The sequence below is a fragment of the Lissotriton vulgaris genome, chromosome 1_2 (genome assembly GCF_964263255.1).
Source record: "Lissotriton vulgaris chromosome 1_2, aLisVul1.2, whole genome shotgun sequence".
Lineage (NCBI taxonomy): Eukaryota > Metazoa > Chordata > Amphibia > Caudata > Salamandridae > Lissotriton > Lissotriton vulgaris.
This window is the reverse complement of record NC_141686.1, coordinates 364,397,275-364,421,407: the sequence shown is the minus strand read 5'-3', so window position 1 is coordinate 364,421,407 and position 24,133 is coordinate 364,397,275. Positions and strand designations below refer to the sequence as shown.

At 46.6% G+C, this 24,133-nt stretch overlaps 1 protein-coding gene across 1 annotated transcript in view; it reads right to left on the bottom strand.

Annotated features, from left to right (window-relative positions):
* LOC147736885 (uncharacterized) overlaps positions 1–8,863 on the bottom strand; it is a 62,188-nt gene extending 53,325 nt beyond the window's left edge. The window contains exon 1 of the mRNA XM_086953553.1: positions 8,746–8,863. The gene's annotated coding sequence lies outside the window, so the exon portion shown is untranslated. The remainder of the gene's footprint in view (positions 1–8,745) is intronic.
* Between the last annotated feature and the right edge of the window lie 15,270 nt (positions 8,864–24,133).

The window sequence follows — 24,133 nt, the reverse complement described above, 5'->3', positions numbered from 1 at the left end:
CACTCACACTATGCACTCACTACTCACACTCTGCACTCACTACTCATACTCTGCACTCACTACTCACACTCTACACTCACTACTCACACTCTACACTCACTACTCTGCACTCTGCACTCACTTCTCTGCACTCACTACTCACTACTCTGCACTCACTACTCTGCATTCACTACTCTGCACTCACTACTCTGCACTCACTACTCTGCACTCTGCACTTACACTCTGCACTCAACTCTGCACGCTGCATTCACACTCTGCACACTCACTCTGCACTCACTACTTCACACTCTGCACTCACTACTCTGCACTCACTACTCTGCACTCACTACTCTGCACTCTGTACTCACTACTCACACTCTGCACTCACTACTCACACTCTGCACTCACTACTCACACTCTGCACTCACTACTCACACTCTGCACTCACTACTCACACTCTGCACTCACTACTCACTACTCTGCACTCACTACTCAGCACTCACTACTCTGCACTCACTACTCTGCACTCACTACTCTGCACTCACTACTCTGCACGCTGCATTCACACTCTGCACACTCACTCTGCACTCACTACTTCACACTCTGCACTCACACTCTGCTCACTCACTCTGCACTCACTACTTCACACTCTGCACTCTGCACTCACACTCTGCACTCACTACTTCACACTCTGCACTCTGCTCACTCTGAACTGTGCGCACTCTGCACTCACACTATAATATTCCTTATGCAGAATTCCTCTAAAGTATAAGCAGCTTGGGTTTTTCCTATAGGCGCCAAAGAGTCAATGATAGGAAAAGAGGGCAGAGAGTGCTAACCCCATCTCCCCACCAACAGACAACCAAAAATTATCTTCTGCGTTGCTTTGTTCTAATAATATGAATAAGGAATTTAAAGTATATGTATGGGCGAGTGGAAGGTGATCAATCGTATTCAATATATTTTAACACAATTGGTGTTCATGGTTACCTTTACAAACGTGAGATGAAGATGATGCTCACTTTTTAGTTATATAAGGATATTTTGTCGAGTACATTCAAGTTCAACCCACTTACTGTAAGCAACAAGCTGAGGATCAACAGGCGCGAAACAGCGTGGCGGGCGCGCACGAGACGAGACGCAGCGTGGGCGTGCACATCAGCTGAAGATCCCCGGAGAAGACACCGAGTCTGCCTGCTGCCATGACTGACCCACTGCGAGGGAAAGAGCCCGGTGAGTGGGGATCGAGGGGGGGCGGCAGAGAGGGAGGGTGTGTGTGTGTGTGTGTGTGTGTGTGTGTGTGTATGTATGTGTGTGTGTGTGTGTGTGTGTGTGTGTGTGTGTGTGTGTGTGTGTGTGTGTGTGTGTGTGTGTGTGTGTGTGTGTGTGTGTGTGTGTGTGTGTGTGTGTGTGTGTGTGTGTGTGTGTGTGTGTGTGTGTGTGTGTGTGTGTGTGTGTGTGTGTGTGTGTGTGTGTGTGTGTGTGTGTGTGTGTGTGTGTGTGTGTGTGTGTGTGTGTGTGTGTGTGTGTGTGTGTGTGTGTGTGTGTGTGTGTGTGTGTGTGTGTGTGTGTGTGTGTGTGTGTGTGTGTGTGTGTGTGTGTGTGCGTGCGCGAGTGTGTGCTTCCGTGAGTGTGAATGTGGAACAAGAGATGTGCACGGCTCCAGGAGGCTCGGCGTGCGCGTCCACGAGATGCAATCGGCGCTCGTTCACCGCTCTGGCTCCGTTGAGAGTGAACTCCGTGACAATAGGTCTCGAAGCCGAGACCTAAAAAGGGATTTCGCTTTCTGTTGCACGAGAGCATTCAGATATGCTCCGGAAGACACAGTGTCTCTATGCATTGAGGGTCGACAAAATGCAATAATGCCAGGTGTTTTTCGATCTTACAACGAGCATCTGACCCTGAAGTCACCATTGGCTATCACTAATTCTATACATGTGAGGCTCGTTCCTGATAACTTACAGACCGTGAAACAGAGTTGAGTACTTTTCCGGTTTCCAGGTCCCGTTAAAACAGCCAATCAGTGTACGCCAATTGTGCATCATGAGGCTTCAATTTTCCCAGCCTCGTGAAACTAACCAACCATTGCACTCTAGCGGACACTCACAAAGCTTACATACAGGTCCGCAGGGATTTAAGACGTAATACCTGCGCAGTGTTTGCTATTACGCAACACGCGTTATCGTTTCCTGTGCATCATTTCACGTCAAGCATTTCCGGTTAAAATAACCAATCATTGTGCTCCAGCGGAAACGATCAGAGCTTTCATATAGGTCCGCATTTGGTGTAGACGGAACAGCTGCGCAGTGTCTGCTTTTACCGGACACGCGTAACTGTTTCCGGTTTCCGGCTGAAGACTGGAACCTATCAGGGCATACTTGAAGTAATATACAATGCTTCCATTCTGGTCCGCTGAGGGCCGTCTTAACCCGAAGAGACAGGTTTTCTCACCACCTTCCCCTCGGCTCAGTTACAAGCCCGAGGTAACGACGGAAAGGTGAGTGTGAGCTTGCTCTCTTCGTGCCACTATTTGATAATAATTTTTTGTCCTTATGTTGAGTATGAGACATTCTGTGTGTCTATTCTCTTTCTCTTTGTTGGTATCATATGACACCCTGATTTCCAATTCTGAATATTTGTCAGAAACCTTCTTTATCGCTTGATCAATGCGCTCTGAAGAAGTCGGAGGGGAGTCCTCTATGCACATTCCTGTTTTGGACTCACCACCTGATTGAATATCATAAATTAAAAATTGATAATGGAAATTGAAAAATGTAATATACTATTTACGCAATGGGTGTCTTTTCATGCTATTTTTGATACACTGTTTGGTGTTTGAAAAATATAGTTTGTTTTCTATTTAACAAAAGCGCTTGAAAACCCTTTTTCACACCACAGAGGCTTGCCACTATCGGAATTGAAATTATGTAATTCTGCCATTGATCACAACCCCCTCTTTGTTGTAAGTCACTGTAGGAACATCCTTGCACATTCAGGCAAGGTACTTACATATAAAATTTTCCTTGTAAATTTTTATGTTTTTTATCCTGGCTTAGAGCGTGGCCTCAGTGTCCTGAGCGAGTGCCAGGCGAGGTGAGGTTTTCTCCCCTTCAAATACGGGTGAGTGCAATATAAAATATGTCTGGGCACATTTACTTAAACAAATCAGATGTTCTGTAATTTTGATATCTGCGTTGTTGTTTGTATTTTCTTTTGTGTCTTCCCTTCCGTAGCAGATTTCAAGTCACTTTAATATGAGACTGTCTAAAAGTTGAAACGGACTGGTAGGTCTACATATTTGTTCTTCTGTTATCATTCACTGTTGCAGTAGTGTACAGCATAGGTCCTGATGAAAGCCCGTAGGGGCTGAAACATGTCGACCACCTAATATCTTTGTTGGATAGTAATTATTTCATACTATCTTCACTCTGTTTTTAACCATGCCGTTGTGATGGTCACATCTAATAAAGTACCTTTAGACGTCACAACAGGTATTTTTATAAAATCACTTTTTTCCTTTGTTTTACTTGTTAAAAACACTGCAACCTGTACCCGCAGCTCACTACTTCTATCCACTGGCTGTCAATCTAACTGGAGGATCCATGACTAACACCTCTCAAAACATTCTTATTGAGGTGCCCAGCGGATACCAGTCTCCTCTTAAAAAACCCAGATGACGAAGTTCCGCCAATGGGTGGGCTGATGGGTATTTGTCGGTTTCTTTTCTTGTTCTCTCCTACGGTTCCATCTTTGTTCTTTCCCTAGACACTACATTTGAGTGCTAATTACAAGATTCTTTAAGGACCCTTGGTATCTTTCGTGTGTTATTATATTGGCTAGTTGGGGGACAAGATACATGTAGGTCTTTAAAAATATCACTTCCCCTTGGACCCCACCCATATTCTGTTCTTAGTAGAACTCAGATATGACAAAAGACATGCAGAACCATGGCAAGTGTCTTCTTAAATGCCAAGTCTAGTGACAGTAGCCTGCACACACAGGCGCCGCCATGGCAAAGCTGTGGCACATTTAAAGAACTACCTCCATGGGTGGCACAACCAGTTCTGCTGGCCCCAGCCAGGAGGTGCCCTAGGTATATGTCTTACCTCTAGACAAGGTACTTACAGCTAACTTAGCCAATCATGTATACACTAATCACCAGTATGTATATGACAAGCACATCACTTTGGCACTGAATGGCAGCGTAAAAAGCGATCAAAGTCCTTAGACTAGTACATAGATCAGCGGAAAACGGGGAGGGACAAAAGCAAAAAAAAGGGAAAGCACTCTAGAAAGGGCCACCTGCAACAGAATTTATTAGTATTGGTATGTTTGATACAAAGGTAACACAGATCTGGACAGAATGTGCATAAACACATTTATAAAGGAGGACGGTTGGAACCTGGGACCTCTTAACTATCTCACTTGAGCTGCGATTAGTAACCCGAAAATACATTGATTCCTCCCTTTGGTTCATTTACACCATTCGGTGATTGGGATTATATCCCAGATCCGTGGCTATAAAGTTGGTTCACGTATTGGTACAGCTAAACAGCACATTACACCTATAACACTTGAAGACTCACATTCCAGTCACACTTAAATCACATTTTTAGCTCCTAAAATATAATTCAACATTTGGGGCAAGATGTAGGTAAATACTATTTACCGATTCTAAAATACCGAATTTTACCAATTCGTTATTTTAGAATCGGTAAATGGTATGTAGCTAATGATTCTGTAAAATTTACCGAATCGGTAGCATTTGGTATTTACCGATTCGGTATTTACCGAATCGGTAATTCCTATTCATTCCTATGGGCCCGAATCGGTAATAGGGGGAAGACTTACAAGGGTGGCAGGGTGTCACATTGACACCATGTTGCACCCCTGAATAGTGCATGGGTGCAGATGTGGCACACATACATGCCATAAAGGCATGTATGTCTGCCACATGGCACTGTTAAAAAAGCACAAAATTGCTTTTTTAACGGTTTTCGTTATTTACCACCAACTTGTAGTTGGTGGTAAATAACGAATCCTTAACTGAGAAAAGCACTCACTTGAGTGCTTCCTACATTAAGGATTCGGTAAATTACCGAATTGGTGCCTTAATGTTATGTTATGTTATGTTAATTTCGATCTATATAGCGCCAAATCACCAACAGGTCTCTTAGCGCTTGCTTTGGGAACCCGTCCTAGCTTTCCCTGCGAGATAACCCCTACTGGGCATCTCCAAGGTGAAGACCAGGCATCCCATCGCGGTAGGGCCGTAGTGGAGATTAAGCAAGCTATTGCCCAGAGTTGCAGAGTGTGAACCCATGATTCGAGTAGGCACCGAGAAGAGAATTATCAAGTCCGTGGACATTTTGAGCTCAAGACCCTGCCGCGTCGGGAATTGAACCCTGGTCCCGGGTCTGACCTCTGCATCAGGGTCTGCCTCCTCTAACCAGTGAGCCACACTTCTCCACATTCGGTATTCGGTATTCCTCATTCGGTAATTTACCGATTCCTTAAAATACTGATTCGGTAAATTACCGAATCCTTCATTTTGGCCTCCTACATCTGAAAAGCCTAATACCGGTCGGTAATGGACGAAATTCGGTAATTTCGGCCGTTACCGACCGGTATTAGGCTTCCTACATCTGGCCCCTGGTAATTTATAAATAGGGCTCCCGGTTTTATGGTATTTATTTTTTCCACATTTCCGTCTGTATTTATCCATATTTATTTTTTGGTCATTTTATCTGTATTTATCCACATTTATTTTTGACGCAAGAAAAAAAAACGCTAAAGGTAGTATTTTTCCACATTTATTTAAGTTGGCATGCACACTTGCACTAGGTTGTTATAGCTGTTTTTTTAATTGCTTCACTCCGTGTAGATGTCTTCTTCAAAGCATATTCTACCTGTTACAACTCTCTTTTGCAGTTCCAATTTTATATCAGGCAATTCTCTCCCTCTGTGTACATAATACAACAAAACTGTCTCCCAACTTGTTTGGATTTATGTGCATTTCTGTATAAGTCAGTCACAACACAGCCTTTAGGCTTGGCTGGGTATCGCAGTGGGCGTGGATGGTCTGTGTGACACACGACATCAGCTCCCCATGGAGATGTTCGGCACCACCTGTAAAAGGGGTGGGGAGATTTAGGAATGACCCCCTGCGGAAATGGACCACCCCGAGCTCCCGGCCCAGCTGCTGGGCACTGGGAAAGCTCTGAATCATGAAATCTCAGTGGGAGAGGCATGTATGGGTGTCCCCTCAGCCTCTGCCTGTCTGTTGTTGTTTACCCCCTATTGAATATCCTCGTGTCAACCCTGCATTTCCTGATGTCATCAATAGTTTTGTTTTGTTGTGGATAGAAAATTAGTTCATGCTCTGAGCACCCTACATGCATAGCTGCCTGTCTCATTTACTTATTTCAGGGTTATTAATGATGGTATAAAAATGTGAGCAGATAGTGGCACGCACTAACTTTTTTTGCTGCTACCTGTAGATGTCAGATATTACAGCGTCCACGAGGCAAGGGTACTCCGTGCTAAATTTGAGTTGGTGGTTTCCAGTGATCAGCAGCAGCACTTTATCACCCCCAGCGCATTTATTTAAGGGGAGATTAAGTGATTGCACACAATCACAGGATGTTGAGCCCACCCCAGACTCAAACCTGGTTCCTCGGCCTGAAGGCAGCTCTGCCTGTTAAGCCACCCCCCACACGCTTTCATGATTAGTAGTTGGTCCTATTGTAGGTGGTGTTAACAGGAGAAATGGGCTGCTGCCAGCTGCCTTTTCACGAGCGCCCCGGCACTAATTTTCTTTACAAATTAATCACTGAAGCGACCCACCCTTCTCACCGGCCCACTCCGATTTGTGGCAAAATACTCCCAATTCAAGTTGTGCCCTACATCCCCCACACATGAGAGCTAAAAAACAAAAGGTTGCTGGAGCTTCAGCCGATGTCCTGGGGTGTTTTCACACCTCTTAATGGACATCGGCTGCTTGGCACTGGGCCGACAATTATCTTGCGTGAACTGCTGCTGTGAGGGGGTATCCCTCTTATTTCTCTTCTCTGGCCTCTTCTTGCTTTTTCTGCTCGCTCATCTTGTTCTCCCCTTCCTGCTGAAGTGACAACTAGAGCAGAATGACTTCAAGAGTCTCTTGGAATCCTTCATGAAGGCTTCATATCATAGCACAATCCTCATCAACACACCGTTGATGAGAGAGCGCAGCAACCCCTTGTAGCATTGTCATACAAGTAACCCTGGGTGCCTGTGGCAGTCACATCTTTGGAGGTCGTGCTGAAGTCTCACTCAAAGCTGCCTAATTCTTCCAAACTATGGGGAAGAAATAGAACTTCACATGTGACTTTGCTCAGACGTCTACAGTGTGCCGAGTAGTACCGGACTATTCTGCACCGAGCAGACCCTCTTACAGCAAGTGATCATAAACATTTCGGTACAGAGAGGGAAGGGCAAGAAGAGTGACTGACAGACCCTCCAACATCTGCTAAGACAAACCCACTTGAAAAAGACACATTGTAGACACGCCTCATACACACACACACACACACACACACACACACACACACACACACACACAGCCTGCAAAGACAACTCTACCCTTTTCAGATGCACACACATCCAACCTGCAGAGGTACATTAAAACACAGACCTGTACGTTCCACTGCTTCAAAGGCTTCCTACCTGGCAGACCCAAGGTCAATACACACATCCAGATTCCCTGCAGCAGACACACAACCTCTGCAGCAGATAATGCAATAAGCCAACCTATGCAGCTGAAAACTATTGCAATGACTGAGGTTTTACCTAGACTGAGATATAAAAACAGGGACAACAGGGCATGGGGCAGCAGGGGAGCCTTGACGTTCAGCTGGCTGGTGGACATGCTTCTGACACAGGGGGCAAGTCAACAAACTAACAGCGAAAGCCGAGAAAAGAGTGTGCACAGATTTCTCATAGAGAGTTAAGATGCAGTGCAATGTGAACACATTTTTCACAGTGCAGTGGCACAAATTCCTCAGTACAGTAAGATGGATTGTAGTGACACAGATTCCTTATAGTGCTGTAAAGTGATGTGTGCAATGATCTGTCACAGTGCATTAAGATGCAGTGCATCGTGCACAGATTCCTCATAGTGCAGTAAGATGCAGTGCACATATTCCTCTTAGTGCATTAAGATGCAGTGCAGTGCACAGATCCTCTCCTTAAAACAAAAGATGACCACAAACACCCCCAGGGCAGAACGGAAAGCCCCCCCCCCGAGGTCCCTGGATAGAAGAGTCCGGCTCCTGAAGGAGATTTCCACCAGGATTATTCAGTCCATTTCTACAAAGTAGCTCACTGGGTGGCTCACTGGGTGAAGTAGTGTGGCTCACTGGTTAGAGGCGGCAGACCCGAGAGCAGAGGACGGCCCGGGACCAGGGTTCGATTCCCGGCGCGGCAGGTTTCTGGACTAGGGTCAGCGGACTCGATAATTCTCTCGCCTCGGTGCCCACTCTGATCAGCGATCACACTCGGCAACTCTGGGCATTAGCTTGCCTCATCTTCACTAACGGCCCCACCAGACCGCCGGGGATGCCTGGTCTCACCCTGGAGATACCCATTAAGGGACCATCTCTCAGGGAAGCCAGGAAGGGTTTCGCAGCGGTCGAAGCGCCTTGGGACCCTACGGGTAAGTAGTGCGCTATATAAATGCCTATACATACACATTTACAAACACAGCACAAGGTGCTGACAATCTCCTACCTGAGCAGAAACCTGTGTAGACATTTCCAGGCTCTCTCCTCCTCCTAGGGCTGGGGTGGGGCAGGTGTGAGGCTCTGAAGAGGAAGATTACTGCACAGACAGACAAGGCGACCATCCTCCCCTGCAGCAGGCTGGACACAGAGGGAGAGGCCGGAAATGATGTCAACATCTGCTGCTTGTACTGTCTCTGCCACCGCTGCCCTGGAACAGGAAACCCTTCTCCCTTTCATACAATGTGCTCAGAGGATTTCATCAGCAGGCGAGGCGCGCCCTCTGCTGGCCACTTAAAGAACCATCACATCCAGTCTCGAGTGAATATACACAAACAAGCATTTTGTGTCAGGAAATGCCTGGGTTTTTAGATGTCTCAGAAAGTATTTACAATTTCACTTCACATGTGCGACTTCAAAACACTGATGCAGAGGACTAAAGAGTATTTACAGAAAGTTATCAACTGGGAGAGACAGTTTATATTTCATTAAATATATGAGAATATGTGATAGTGGTGCAATTAAACTGGACAGCGTATTCATTTTTCATTGATTTTTTTTTAATGCTTTATATATCTGGTTTTTCAGATGCTCATCACGGTACATAGCAAAGTAAATAGGGAAAAATAACATGCAATTTCATACACCAGTCCAAATACAGTGTGGCAGAAGTCAGACTTTTTCTAATCTTCCTGTGTTTTTGGGTTATTCCTTATCATAGCTGCTAAGTTTTAGATTGCTATGAGTGACATTTCAATGACTAGGAGTGACACTTTCTGGCCAGCATAATTAAGCGAAGAGGAAGAGGAAAGCGTATAAATATCAGAAATTACACCCATCTGATGAACAAGAAAGTAAAACGTTTAGTGCTGCAAAGCACCAGAAATGGAATGGCACCAACCTAGTGCCCTTGTACAGTCAGAAGCACAACACTACTGTTAACTGCTGCAACTAGTTCTTGTAGGATGTGATAGGCCCCAACACAGATTTCTGCTGCCTCACCATTCATAATTATAGTCAGCTAACAGTAGTCTGGGTCACAGCCTGGCAGGCTGCTGTATTTCAAAACACACTCACTAACAACTCTCAGAAGCAAAATAAAAATCACTCATTATAGCTGAGATTCCGACTGCCACGTAAGCTGGAGCGCCACGTACCCACGACCTCAGTTTAGTTGCATCAGTATGGCCAGCCCTGCCACTTACCACGCATCAGGCATTAGACTAACTCATATCAGTGTGGTGGTCCGCATCACTGTACTGAAATCCAAAGTCACACATTATAGCGCCTCCTCAGCTGCTATAATGCACCATGACTGAGTGGCAATGCATGCTGCGCGATGTTCCCCTCGGAGCTCTCTACTTTGTTACAATGGATTGGGACTGGACACACCACGGGCCGATACAACGCGGCATCACTGAGGAGTAACTACCCAATGGCATGGCTACTTAGATACTTAAAATATAATTGTGAAGCCTTGAGGCATTTTAATAAATGGGGGGCTGAGTCACGGGGTAACCCTGCAGTTCTGCCGGCCCACGCTACCCGCAGCGTTGCGAGTGCGTGGCATTTCAGGAAGTGTTCACTGACACTTGTCAGTGTGTTGGGCAAATTAATGGTAGCTCAGGTCCTCTTTGCCGCTCGCACCACGTCATTGTGGATGAGGATCGATTCCCAGACCCAAAGTTGGCCAGGCCTGACTTGCCATTTTGGTGAAGCTGGCCAGCACTGCCATATGCTCCCCAGCCCAGCGGTATGGATTCCGTGAGTTACCATGTCACACACAGGCTGAGCCTACCAGTGCTGGCAATAAAGCTGATGCCAGTCCGAGTCTGCAGCCTGCCCCCCTGCCAGAATGAGTACTGTTACCGCAATAAACACAAAGGAGTACGAAAGTGGATAGTAAAAGTTGGCTCGTGCTCATTGAGAAAAAACTGCCCTCACTCACAAAATGGTGACATGCTTCATCATTGGGCTTACTTACTAACAACCTTGTGTTCCATGATGCTCCCTCGCCCCATGAGCATCTATTTGTGAATAAACAAGAAATTCAAACAACTATGTGGCAATAGAAAAAACCTGATGAAGGAAAACGTAGGAGAGACACGAGTTAATGCGAACCTTAGGAGTAAGAAAACTGAAGTACCATTCAATGCCAGAAATCCAATACAAAGTTAAATACACACTACCTAGAGGAACCCCACACAGTAAAGGACCTATCCTGGACGGTGCTGGACTAACCCAGAATCAGACCATCTACAGGAGATAAAAAGAAATTACTCCTGATGAGGGAACAGAAGTGGGTGTACAGAATAAAAAGCCACATGTTGGGATTGACTTATGATATTCCTTGGAACACCCTAAATATATAAAGTTGATCACTGGCTCCCTGCCTCGCCTGGTATCGTAGCGCTTACCGCCAGACTGCTGCCTTGCACCCACAACTGTTCTAGCCTGTATAATTATTCATTAGAGTTGGTAGCACTAGATTGCCTCGCTTGTTTATCATAATTTATTAAATTGCTGATGTTAAATTAGATCGTAGCGCTTGATCGCCAAGGTGCGCTTGTACGATTTGTTAACTTGTGCAGTGCTGCCTGCAGACTTATTTGTGCCTGATTGTGCCGGCGCCACTGCCATCTGCATCGCGGTATTTACAATTGTGCCCCAATCCTGTTGCGATATTGGCTTGCTGCCATTTTGTTTTTCTTGTCGTTGTTGTGCCTCCCTTGCCCTGATCTCCACCCCGCTCCCGCCTCCCAGCTGATCCTCCCTCCCACTGATACTGTTTACCCCCGCTCTGCCGCGATAACGCTGTGACTGCCCTGCTCCCAGCAGAAGAGGTCGCTCCACACGCTGCTCCCTGCCTCGCCTGGTATCGTAGCGCTTACCGCCAGACTTCTGCCTTGCACCCACAACTGTTCTAGCCTGTATAATTATTCATTAGAGTTGGTAGCGCTGGATTGCCCCGCTTGTTTATCATTATTTATTAAATTGCTGATGTTAAATTAGATCGTAGCGCTTGATCGCCAAGGTGCACTTGTACGATTTGTTAACTTGTGCTGTGCTGCCTGCAGACTTATTTGTGCCTGATTGTGCCAACGCCACTGCCATCTGCATCGCGGTATTTACAATTGTGCCCCAATCCTGTTGCGATATTGGCTTGCTGCCATTTTGTTTTTGTTGTCGTTGTTGTGCCTCCCTGCCCTGATCTCCACCCCGCTCCCGCCTCCCAGCTGATCCTCCCTCCCACTGATACTGTTTACCCACGCTCTGCCGCGATAACGCTGTGACCGCCCTGCTCCCAGCAGAAGAGGTCGCTCCACACGCTGCTCCCTGCCTCGCCTGGTATCGTAGCGCTTACCGCCAGACTGCTGCCTTGCACCCACAACTGCTCTAGCCTGTATAATTATTCATTAGATTTGGTAGCGCTAGATTGCCCCGCTTGTTCATCATTATTTATTAAATTGCTGATGTTAAATTAGTTCGTAGCGCTTGATCGCCAAGGTGCGCTTGTACGATTCGTTAACTTGTGCTGTGCTGCCTGCAGACTTATTTGTGCCTGATTGTGCCGGCGCCACGGCCATCTGCATCGCGGTATTTACAATTGTGCCCCAATCCTGTTGCGATATTGGCTTGCTGCCATTTTGTTTTTGTTGTCGTTGTTGTGCCTCCCTGCCCTGATCTCCACCCCGCTCCGCCTCCCAGCTGATCCTCCCTCAGCCCTCCCCTTCCACTATCCAAATATGACAAATGCATTTGCGTGCAGCGTTCACGCGCAGCGGCAGCGCCCCAAGCGCGCCGATGGTGCGCCAAAGGTAAGCCCGTCTACGCCCGTCCACGCCTGGACCGCGCCCAGCGCCAGACCCCCTGCTCCCCGCAAATCCTCCCGCATTACTTATGACGCCGCTACCCTCTCAGCCCTCAACCCGGGCCGTCTCCCAAACTGCTACCATGCCGCCCCAGTTCACACCCACGGACCCTTCGCCTGCCACTCCTGCAAGTTCGGCTGCATCAGGACCCACACCAAATCCACTAACTCCAAACAGAGCTCCGACACTAACCATCTAAAGTGCATACTGATCAACACCCGCTCAGACACTCCATTGAACTTTGGAACCTACTCAACACTACATCGCCGGACGTCGCCTTCCTCACAGAAACATGGATGAACGCCTCATCAGCGCCCGACATCGCCATAGCCATCCCGGACAACTAAAAGATCATGCGAAAAGACCGCACCAACCAAACAGGAGGAGGCATCGCCATCGTCCATAAGAACACCATCCGCATCACGACCAGTTCCGACGACAACTTTGCTTCCGCCAAACACCTTCACTTCCAGATTCACACCGACCACAAAACCACACTCAGAGGCACCCTCATCTACAGACCGCCAGGACCCCGCACACAATTCAGCGAAGACATCGCTGACTTCATCAGCCCACATGCCCTCCCCTCCGAGAATTACATTCTACTAGGAGACCTCAACTTTCACCTGGAAAAAATCAACGACAGCAACACCTCCACCCTTCTGGATAATCTGGCCAATCTAGGACTCAAACAACTCGTAGACACCCCCACCCACAACGCCGGACACACGCTCGATCCTATCTTCACCTCCAGTAAGCACATCTCCTTCAATCACACCACAGCTCTCCACTGGACGGATCACAGCTGCGTTCACTTCAACTACAAAAAGTCAATGACCCACAACCCCCCACTACCTATTCCGCGAAGAAATTGGAACAAAATCACCACCGAACAACTCTTCACATCGCTTCACCAAAACCCCCCCACCAAATCATCGGACCCAAACCAAGCAGCCACTAACCTCACCCAATGGATTACCCAGAGTGCTGACGAACTTGCACCCTTGAAAATCCATCTAATCAAGCAAGGTAGCAATAAAGCCCCCTGGTTCAACGATGACCTTAAGAAATCCAAGAAGCTCTGTCGTACTCTCGAAAAAGCCTGGAGAAAAAACCCAACCACCGATAACCTCGCCACCTTCAAGAACGCCACCCGCAAACACCACCAACTAATCAGATCCACCAAGAAATCAGCATTCAAGGATCGACTTCACTACAATACTCAAAACAGCAAAGAACTATTCAACATTGTCAAAGAATTCACTAACCCCACCGCTGGCACCAACGACATCTCTCCCTCCCAAGACCTCTGCGACTCTCTATCATCATTCTTCCACAACAAAATCGCCGAAATACATAACAGCTTTGAAAACCAGGACGAAGACCTGTCCACCCCACCCTTCTCCGATCCAACACCGTCCTCTAACAACCTTTGCGCCTGGAACCCAATCTCCACCGAAGACACCATCCGCCTGATTAACTCCATCCACTCAGGATCCCCAACCGACCTATGTCCCCACCACATTTTCAACAAAGCAGGCCCCACCATCGCACCCCATCTCCGCGATGTCATCAATTGCTCCTTCAACTCTGCCACTCCTAATATTCATTAGAGTTGGTAGCGCTAGATTGCCCCGCTTGTTTATCATTATTTAAACATGCCGAACTCAGCACCCTTCTGAAGAAACCCACAGCAGACTTCACCGAACTTAAGAACTACCACCCCATCTCACTCCTCCCATTCCCCTGCAAAGTCATTGAGAAAGCCGTCAATAGCCAGCTAGCCGCCTTCCTCGAATCCAATAAATCCCTCGACCCTTCTCAATCTGGCTTCCGAGCCAAACACAGCACCGAAACCGCTCTCATCGCAGCAACAGACGACATCTGTACACTACTGGACAATGGAGATACAGTTGCCCTCATCCTACTTGACCTCTCCGCTGCTTTCGACACAGTCTGTCATAGCATCCTCATACAACGCCTCAGCAACGTCGGAATACAAGGAAAACTCTAGACTGGATCATCTCGTTCCTCGCCGGAAGAACCCAGAGAGTCCGCCTCCCCCCCCTTCAAATCAGAGGCCACCGAAGTCATTTGCGGCATACCACAAGGATCATCACTCAGTCCCACCCTCTTCAACAAATACATGAGTTCCCTTGCATCCATCGCACGCCAACACAACCTCAACATCATCTCCTACGCAGACGACACCCAGCTGATCCTCTCCGTCACAAAAGACCCGAACACCGCCAAAACCAATCTACACGAAGGAATGAAAGAAGTAGCCGAGGGGATGAAGAACAGCCGTTTAAAACTGAACTCGGATAAAACGGAAGTCCTCATCTTAGGCTCATCCCCCTCAGCCTGGGATGACTCTTGGTGGCCACCAGCCCTGGGAACCGCACCCACACCAACGGATCACGCACACAACCTGGGTTTCATCCTGGACTCCTCCCTCTCGATGACCAGACAAGCCAATGCCGTCTCATCATCCTGCTTCAACATCCTACGCATGTTCAAAAAAGTCTTCCGTTGGATCCCCAATGAAACAAGAAAGACGTTCACCCACGCACTGGTCACCAGCCGACTGGATTATGGAAACACCCTCTACGCCGGAACCACAGCCAAACTACAGAAAAAACTCCAAAGCATTCAAAACGCATCAGCCAGACTCATACTGGACATCCCTCGTCAAGCTCACATTTCCAACCACCTGAAAGATCTCCACTGGCTCCCCGTCAACAAGAGAATAACTTTCTGTCTCCTCACCCACGCACACAAAGCCCTCTATGACCTAGGACCCGAATGCCTCAATACTAGACTGTCCTTCTACACCCCCACCCGCCAACTTCGATCCTCCAATCAAGCCCTCGCCGCAATTCCGCGGATCCACAGATCCACCATGGGGGGAAGATCCTTCTCCTATTTAGCGGCCAAAACCTGGAACTCTCTCCCCACCCACCTTCGCCTTACTCAAAACCACCTCTCCTTCAGAAAGCAACTAAAAACTTTGATATTCGATAAGTAAATGCACCCGCCTCCCCAATCGCCTTGAGACCTTCTGGGTGAGTAGTGCGCTATATAAATTTCTGAACTTGAACTTATTAGTGGCTACCTTGCTAACTTGAGGAATAGACAAGCATTCAATAAAGTTATCTTTACAAAAACCTGTAAATAAAATCAAAGTATAGATCTGAACATCGGACACATGACGCCGTAGACGGCGAGATCATGTGACTCCTACGTCCCCCGTGTAACCTGAACTTCTCCAGTCTTAGGATAGGAGGAGGATAGCAACTCGACACCTACATGGTAAGAGTTGGAGAATGTCCACCTCTTACCCACCTTCACGAAGTAAGGAGCTAGGGATGGGGTCTGGGACGGAACATCTAAAAGATGTGGACATAGATTACAGTACTGGGTGAGTAGTTATACCGGCAAGTTAATACGTGATCTCTTACTTTAATTATGACCATTTGTGGTGGTATATGCAAGTATATCGCGAACTGGAGCATTGACCCTTACGACTGCGTGTAGTGGCACTTTCAGTTGTTTCCAGATGTATTGATTTCTCCCATTTATACATATTAAATAAGCATGCCTATTTATAACACCATTATGCATATGCTTCATCTCCTTATAGAGTTTGACTAAAGAGGGTCCCTCCCAACACCTCGCTAATTCTAGCGATTCAATTGGTGAAACTCAGTGAGTGAGAATTTCTTGCGCAGCATTAGTGGGAGCATTTGATTGAAATGGATTTTGGTGACGGTAAAAGCGTTTTCCTCAGTGTTATGTGGTGTGGACACTGTTCCACGATAAATTTTTAGTCCGATTTGGATGCAATGCTCGAAATATTATACCTATGGGGTACTGTGAGCTTTGAGGTGGTGCGTGGATGTGGTGCAAAGAGGGAAGAAGCACCCAGGGGGTTTTATTTTCCACTCCCTGATACTTCGTGAAGGATCAAATGGCAATCTAGTAATAATTCTCTCCCCTCCGTGTGCTTTTCCCACAGATTATAAACTGTGCTTGAAATAGGGAACCCCATGTTGGAAGGAATGCATTCCATAGATACCGAAACCAGGATCCGAGGGTGCTACGTTTTGTGATCCGGAGTGTCCTGATGAATGCCGAAGTGACCCGACACTGTGGGCATGAGTTAAATGGCAGAAACATGTCGCCACCTTGGCAGTAAGGAGCGGTGAAGGAATCTTAATCTTCTCCTGTCACCACCTTCCTTCACATTTTAAAAACTAGCCAATGACCCAGGAATAAAGTTTCGAGTAGGTACACATCCAAGCTAGTTTTAACTTTCACTAGCTGCACTTTTCTTCGATGATCCCAAATTGTCATTGTTTGTATTGTTATCCCCTCACCTTTGCTCCACACCAGGCGTTGTGTTAGTAAGCAAGCCCAAAGATGAAGCATGTCACAATTTTGTGAGTGAGGGCAGTTTTTTCTCTACCCGAGCATGTGCCACCTTTTATTATCCACTTTCCCACTCCTTTGTGTGTTTTGCAGTCATACATTGGGGAGGTCGGAGTAGGGATGTCACCTCTCCCCCCTTCAGGTTGTGTTAAAGTGAGTGCTGTCACCACCAGTGTGTGTACAGTAGCTCAGGACCATGAATCATGCAGGGGTGGTGTTGGTTGCACCACAGGCCCGGGAGTCCACGACGAGTTGTTGTAGGCTGGCCATGCAGGGGGTCCGCCTGTTGCAGCAGCACCAGTGTTCCGTTGTAGAAGTAAGTACCTGAGAGTGAGCCAGCATTCATTCCTCTTCATGTAAACTTGTGCCATATCTGTTATTTGCTTTTAAAAGACTATCCATACATAGCTACCAAGGTTTCAGGTTGCTATGTGTGACATATTTCATATTTTCAGTCTAATTATGAGTGACATTTCAATGACTATGAGTGACACTATCTCCGTCACCACTGACCAGAGTCACCCGACATCACAGGCATTGCCAAAGACACTTCTGATGCAGATAGATAAAAAAATTAGCATTTGCACGTGGCATTTCTTGAGACCAGTTGTGAGTAGCCCCGTAGCTTGTCCCATTTCTCCTCAGTGAATTGTTTGCTCTATATTTCCTTCCATGTTCTATATTTCAATTACCTAGTATCATTCAGTCACAGCCTTACATCGATTGACCAACCTATAGTTGGGCTTACTGGTGGGCTTTTAGTAGGGTATTTGTCACATATAAAATAAAGGCATTTTTTGCTTACAAAATCATGAGTATCCCACCAGAATCAGGTCTGTCGATATGTATGTTTCTGTTCATTGGTCAGCGCATTCTACCATGCCATGTCGTCTTGTGTCATTTATGACTTTCCTTGAAGCATGCCATGGTACTTGTGTGTTCTTCCACTGTTTGGGTTGTGGGATATACTTTTCCCTGCTCCCTTGATGTCTGCTTGCAAACACTTTTAGCCTCACAAGGATACTCTGTGTGAATGTATTTCGATACCAGAGTTTTTTTAAATACTTCATTCAATAGTTTTATTTTAATGATATTCACTCATATATTTTAAACTTGCCTTGTAACTATGCTCTTAGCAGATGCAAGTATACATACATTACATGCACATCCAGACTGCATACTTTAAATATCTTTCTCAACATGCTTTGTTTATTTCTTAATTTCAATCACACTTACACTATAAACTCTCCCTGTGACTGTATGTCACTGACAGATGCACATCCTGGACGCATACATTTATTTCAACCATTTAAAACCAATTTCCATCCATACTAATATTATAAAGAGAGAGCCCAAACCTTTGAGGCGGGTAATCTCAGGAACCACAGCACCAATCACAACACCCAATACAGCATTGGAAAGGACAGTTGCAGCAGAAGGACAAAGGCTATACAGATGCCCAGCATATACATCTGAAAGGTAAAAGAACCTTACCAGGAAAGTAGTCCCTTGTGGGAGTGGGCGTGGGCGGGGCGCGGCCTGACGAAAAAAAAAAGAAAGCGTGTGTGTTGTGCTGGGGGCGTGAACAATGCCAATGGGCGCGGCAGCAAGGGGTGTGGCCAATGGGCACGACAACCGGCAACAATCGAGCGTGCCTTGAGGGCGTGTGGAAAACAAATGTGTGCATTGGGCCGAGGGCGTGGCCAAGGCAAATGGATGCGGCAATTGCGCGGGAGCAAGGGGCGTGGCCAATGGGCGCGGCAATTGCCGGGGCTTAGGCGGGGGCAGACGCGACTGATCGTTCCTGCGGGGACAATAACTGCACAGTATCCTGCGCGCTGTCAGCCACTCAACTCTCTGCATAAAGGACCGTGCCTGCGGGGACACTAACTGCAGCGTCTCCTGCGCGCTGTCACACACTTAACTCTCTGTATAAACGAATTGACACCAGGCGCACAACATCGACCAGGGCTGGAGCCAGGGTCAGGCGGCGGATGGCGCGACTAAGCGCGCCTGCTGGGACACTAACCTATGAACTGACTGCACTTTCCCACACGTGCAGCGTCTCCAGCGCGCGCTGTCACTCACTCAACTCTCTGCATCAACGACTTTACACCACAAGCACAACATCAAACAAAACTGGAGCCGGGCCTCAAGCGGGGGATGACGTGATTCAACATGCCTGCGGGGACACGAAATTTACAACTGAATGCACTTTCACACATGCTTACCTATGGAAGTGGAGTACATACACACTAGAGACATCTGCTAATACTTCTTACTCCGAGGTACACACAGTATCTGCACACACATGCCTAACTATTGTGACACTTCATGCTAAAAATGTTGTCTACCGCGAGATTTTAGAATAAATTTCCCTTGCCTATTACACACATTGCACACATTCTGTTTCATACCCGGACAACGTCGGGACGGGCTGCTAGTATTATACATTTTTACAGACTTGAATTACAACAGATTTTTACTTTTAAATATATATACTTACAGAGCTAACTATACTTATAATGCTACATCTTACCCTAACAACCTGCCGTAAGAAAATAAACAGCTAAGATGCACCCAGTGCTTGCCACGTCAGAGCGCTTTTTTCCCAACTGTACTATTTGGTTTCGTTTTTCGTGAAATCGGTTGATGTTTGCACACTTTCGAGACAACAGTGTTGCGTAATAAAAGCTGTTTTCATAAACTGATATTTAGTTTCTTTGGCTGCTATACAATAACTTACGTTTGTTTGACAGACCCAATGGGCCCGATTCACAGAACTAACTTAAGACAAAATCCTAAACTTGCTTCTTTTGGTATTCACAGAAGTTAGGATTTTGTCTTAAGTTTGTCTTAAGACAGACTTAAGACAAAATACTAACTTCTGTGAATACCAAAAGTAGTAAGTTTAGGATTTTGTCTTAAGTTAGTTCTGTGATTCGGGCCCAATAGATTTTTAAAAGCTCACAAAGTACCTCAATCTGTTCTTTCACAATCTTTTCCTTTAATTATTTCAACTGACCTTACTGCTGCAAAGAACCCAAATATAAGTGAGGGCACTCATGAGAGGCCCCTGCGGTGAGCGAGCCTGAGCCAGCTTTATGAAACTGAACAGAACTGAACTTGTTATGAAGACAGTCAGTGACTGCAGAGCTCTGAGCTGTGTCACTTTCACAATTACCTTAGGGGCTCCCAGCTGTAAAGTTACTTTGTGCAGCTGGCTGCATACAGGGAAATGCAGAGCAGCCTCTCAGCTAAACTAACAGTTATAGGCTGAATGAAGACGTGCGCTTGGCATCCTGTGCTGCAGGAGACAGTAAGGGCTACAAAGCAGGTTGAAGATGTTGTCCTCCTGCCCCAGCAGACAACAGGTTTCCTGGGATTTGTAGTCCCTTTACCAGGCAGCTGCAGTGGTGTGGCGTCCAGCGCTGCATTTGAGAGTCTGGCACTATATAGCATGTAGAAGATGTGGCCCATCCTCCTTCAACAGCAGACAAACAGTTCTGTTGGGACTAATAGTCCTTTTAGCAGGCAGTCTGTTGAAAGTGCGCGTGGCTCTTTGTTGATAATTAATGCTAGGTAGAACAAGGCCGAATGGGGTTTTCCGGGTAGTCCGTAGCTACGATCCTATGCTTTCCTGTCTCCTCTGATTCCGTACTCTTGCATGGACACGTACTGACTGGGTTGTTACTACTTTGTCCCTTTACCATAGGAGAGCAGAGCCACAGAAAGCACAGTCCCTAGAGACTGCCTGTCCCTAGGGGCGATAGCCAGGCTAAGGTGTCAAGCACAGGAAATACATGCCTATGAGAAACACTTGGCTTCGGAGGGCGTTCCCACCTCTGGTCCAAGGGTTCCTTTGGGATCAGTCCACTCTCTCAAACTCAGATGCCTTTTTCAGCACCTTAAGTACTACAGCTGCCTCCAGGCCTCCTTCCTGTCATGCTGGTTCTCTCTCTTCCTACAATGTAGGATACAGACTTGGTATACATAACACCCTACCAAGAGTCTTTTCAGACACTGGAAGCCTCAATCTTATTAAATACAGCATTAGTCTTCCACTACTGTGACTTATAGTCATAATGCGGTCCTTGTTGTTCAGAAATAAAGATTTGATAATAATTTGGTGTTCGTCGGAAGACTGAGGACGTTATCCTGACAATAAATGCATACATTAAGTAAAGGTATACTTATCTACACTAACCGTATGCTGAGACATAATGCAATCATTAATGATACACAATATAAGTTTGAGACTCTTACATTGATGCAGCACAAGTATTGTCAATTAAATGAACCTATAAGAAACAGGTATATATTAGCAGAGTTTACACTTTTTCTCTAGAAGTTAGGAGTAGGAATGTATTTTTAAGATTCAAAGACCTCTTTTTTTAATGAGATAAATTAACAAAATAAAACTGTTCCGTTTAATAGAACTTGTATCTCTACTCTAAAGAGTTAGTGAATATTTTGGGATTGAGCAAACTATATTATTATTTAAGGCAATTGCTTTAAAGAGAAATGTTAAATATGAATGGCTTTATATTTAACAGAGACAAATCCTGTAACATAACCTTTAGTGCCATATTGTACTAAGAAAATAATTAAATTAAATGTGCACAGGTATAAAAAAATATCATTTAAGTGATCAATATAATTGTGTGGAAATTTATTGTGAATTTATACTATATATTTGCGATATCATTCTCATTTACAATTGTTTTGATATCTCAAATGGTTTTTATGTTCTCTTTTTTTAGAGATAATTGAAGTTTTAATTATAAAATCTTATGTTTGTGTATGTATTATGTGATACCAAAGGGGATGATGGGAGGAGCGTTTGAGCAAATCAAACACTAACCCCCAGTCAACAGATCTGGGTTTAATCCATCACCATTCTTTAGCTCACTCCGGCACCCCAGTACAGACATGGCCATATGCAAATCAGTCTGACCCTGTGCCTCATGGGAACAGTCCAGCCCAAACTGCTAAGCCATGTCTTCCCTGGACCAGAAACAAGCATTCTGGGACCGGTTTCGGGTTCGTTACCCTCATCAGCCAGGCTATCTTGAATCCAGTGGCAAAGTGAGCAAGGGATTCACTTCTGAGCATACACTGCAAACTTATGGCGAAAGAAGCGATACCAAAGGGGATGATGGACGGAGCGTTTGAGCAAATCAAACACTCACCCCCAGTCAACTGATCTAGGTTTAATCCATCACCATTCTTTAGCTCACTCCGCCACCCTAGTTCAGACATGGCCATATTCAAATCAGTCTGACCCTGTGCCTCATGGGAACAGTCCAGCCCGAACTTCCAAGCCATGTTTACCCAGGACCGGAAACAAGCATCCTGGGATCAGTTTCGGGTTCATAACCCTCCTCAGCCAGGCTATCTTGAATCCAGTGGCAAAGTGAGCAAAGGGCTCACTTCTGAGCATACCCTGCCAACTTAGGGCGAACAAAGCGAGACCAAAGGGGATGATGGACGGAGCGTTTGAGAAAATCAAACACTCACCCCCAGTCAACAGATCTGGGTTTAATCCATCACCATTCTTTAACCCACTCCGCCATCCCAGTTCAGACATGGCCATATGCAAATCAGTCTGACCCTGTGCCTCATGGGAACAGTCCAGCCCGAACTGCCAAGCCATGTCTTCCCTGGAGCGGAAACAAGCATCCTGGGACCGGTTTCGGGTTCATAACCCTTCTCAGCCAGGCTATCTTAAATCCAGTGGCATAGTGAGCAAGGGACTCACGTCTGAGCATACCCTGCCAACTTAGGGTGAACAGAGCGATACCAAAGGGGATGATGGACGGAGTGTTTGAGCAAATCAAACATTCAGCCCCAGTCAGGAGATCTGGGTTTAATCCATCACCATTTTTTAGCTCACTCCGCCACCCCAGTTCAGACATGGCTATATGCAAACCGGTCTGACCCTGTGCCTCATGGGAACAGTCCAGCCCGAACTGCCAAGCCATGTCTTCCCTGAACCGGAAACAAGCATCATGGGACCGGTTTTGGGTTCATAACCCTCATCAGCCAGGCTATCTTGAATCCAGTGGCAAAGTGAGCAAGGGACTTACGTCTGCCAACTTAGGGCGAACACAGAGATACCAAAGGGGATGATGGATGGGGCGTTTGAGCAAATCAAACACTCACCCCCAGTCAACAGATCTGGGTTTAATCCATCACCATTCTTTAGCTCACTCCGGCACCCCAGTACAGACATGGCCATATTCAAATCAGTCTGACCCTGTGTCTCATGGGAACAGTCCAGCCCGAACTGCTAAGCCATGTCTTCCCTGGACTGGAAACAAGCATCCTGGGTTCATAACCCTCATCAGCCAGGCTATCTTGAATCCAGTGGCATAGTGAGCAAGAGACTCATGTCTGAGCATACGCTGCCAACTTAGGGCGAACTTAGCGATACCAAAGGGGATGATGGACGGAGCGTTTTCAGCGAGTGGTGGCCCCAGGAAGATGGGGTCACCACTATTTGTTGGCAAAGGTGCAGGGGGAGCTGCAGGAGCAATGCAGACTCCCCCAGCACAAAAGTAGAACGTCCCCACCCTCAGTCTCTGGGGATTGAAGGAAAGAACCCCTCAAGGGTTATTCATGTTTAATCAAGCCTACCTAATGCTGGAACCTTTGTTCTTGAGCTGGGAGCTGATGCTCGGGACTACACAGAGGTGTGAAAGGCTGAACATGGATTGTCTTTGTGGAGAGATCCCCTAGAGGTGTAAAGGTGCAATTGCACAAGTGGTGCATTTACATAATGTAGTTTCTTTTGGGGATGGGAAGTCACATGCAATATGCAAAATTAGGGGGGCGCTAGCGAGCCGGAAGCAAGATGGCCGCACCTTAGTGCAGCTCTGCTGGTCGGGGCTATCATCCTGCAATTATCCTGTTTTTGGCGTGACATCCACACCTCTAAGTGCAGGCTTTTGAAACCCCAAGCTGCTGGCATCACATTGAAGGCTTTACGGTGCACTGACGCGTTTACCTGGCGGTGTACCGAAATCTGGTAGACTGCGGCCTGCTCATGTTGTGCCTGAGTGGCCGACTGCTGTCGCGGAGCGTTGTGGCAGT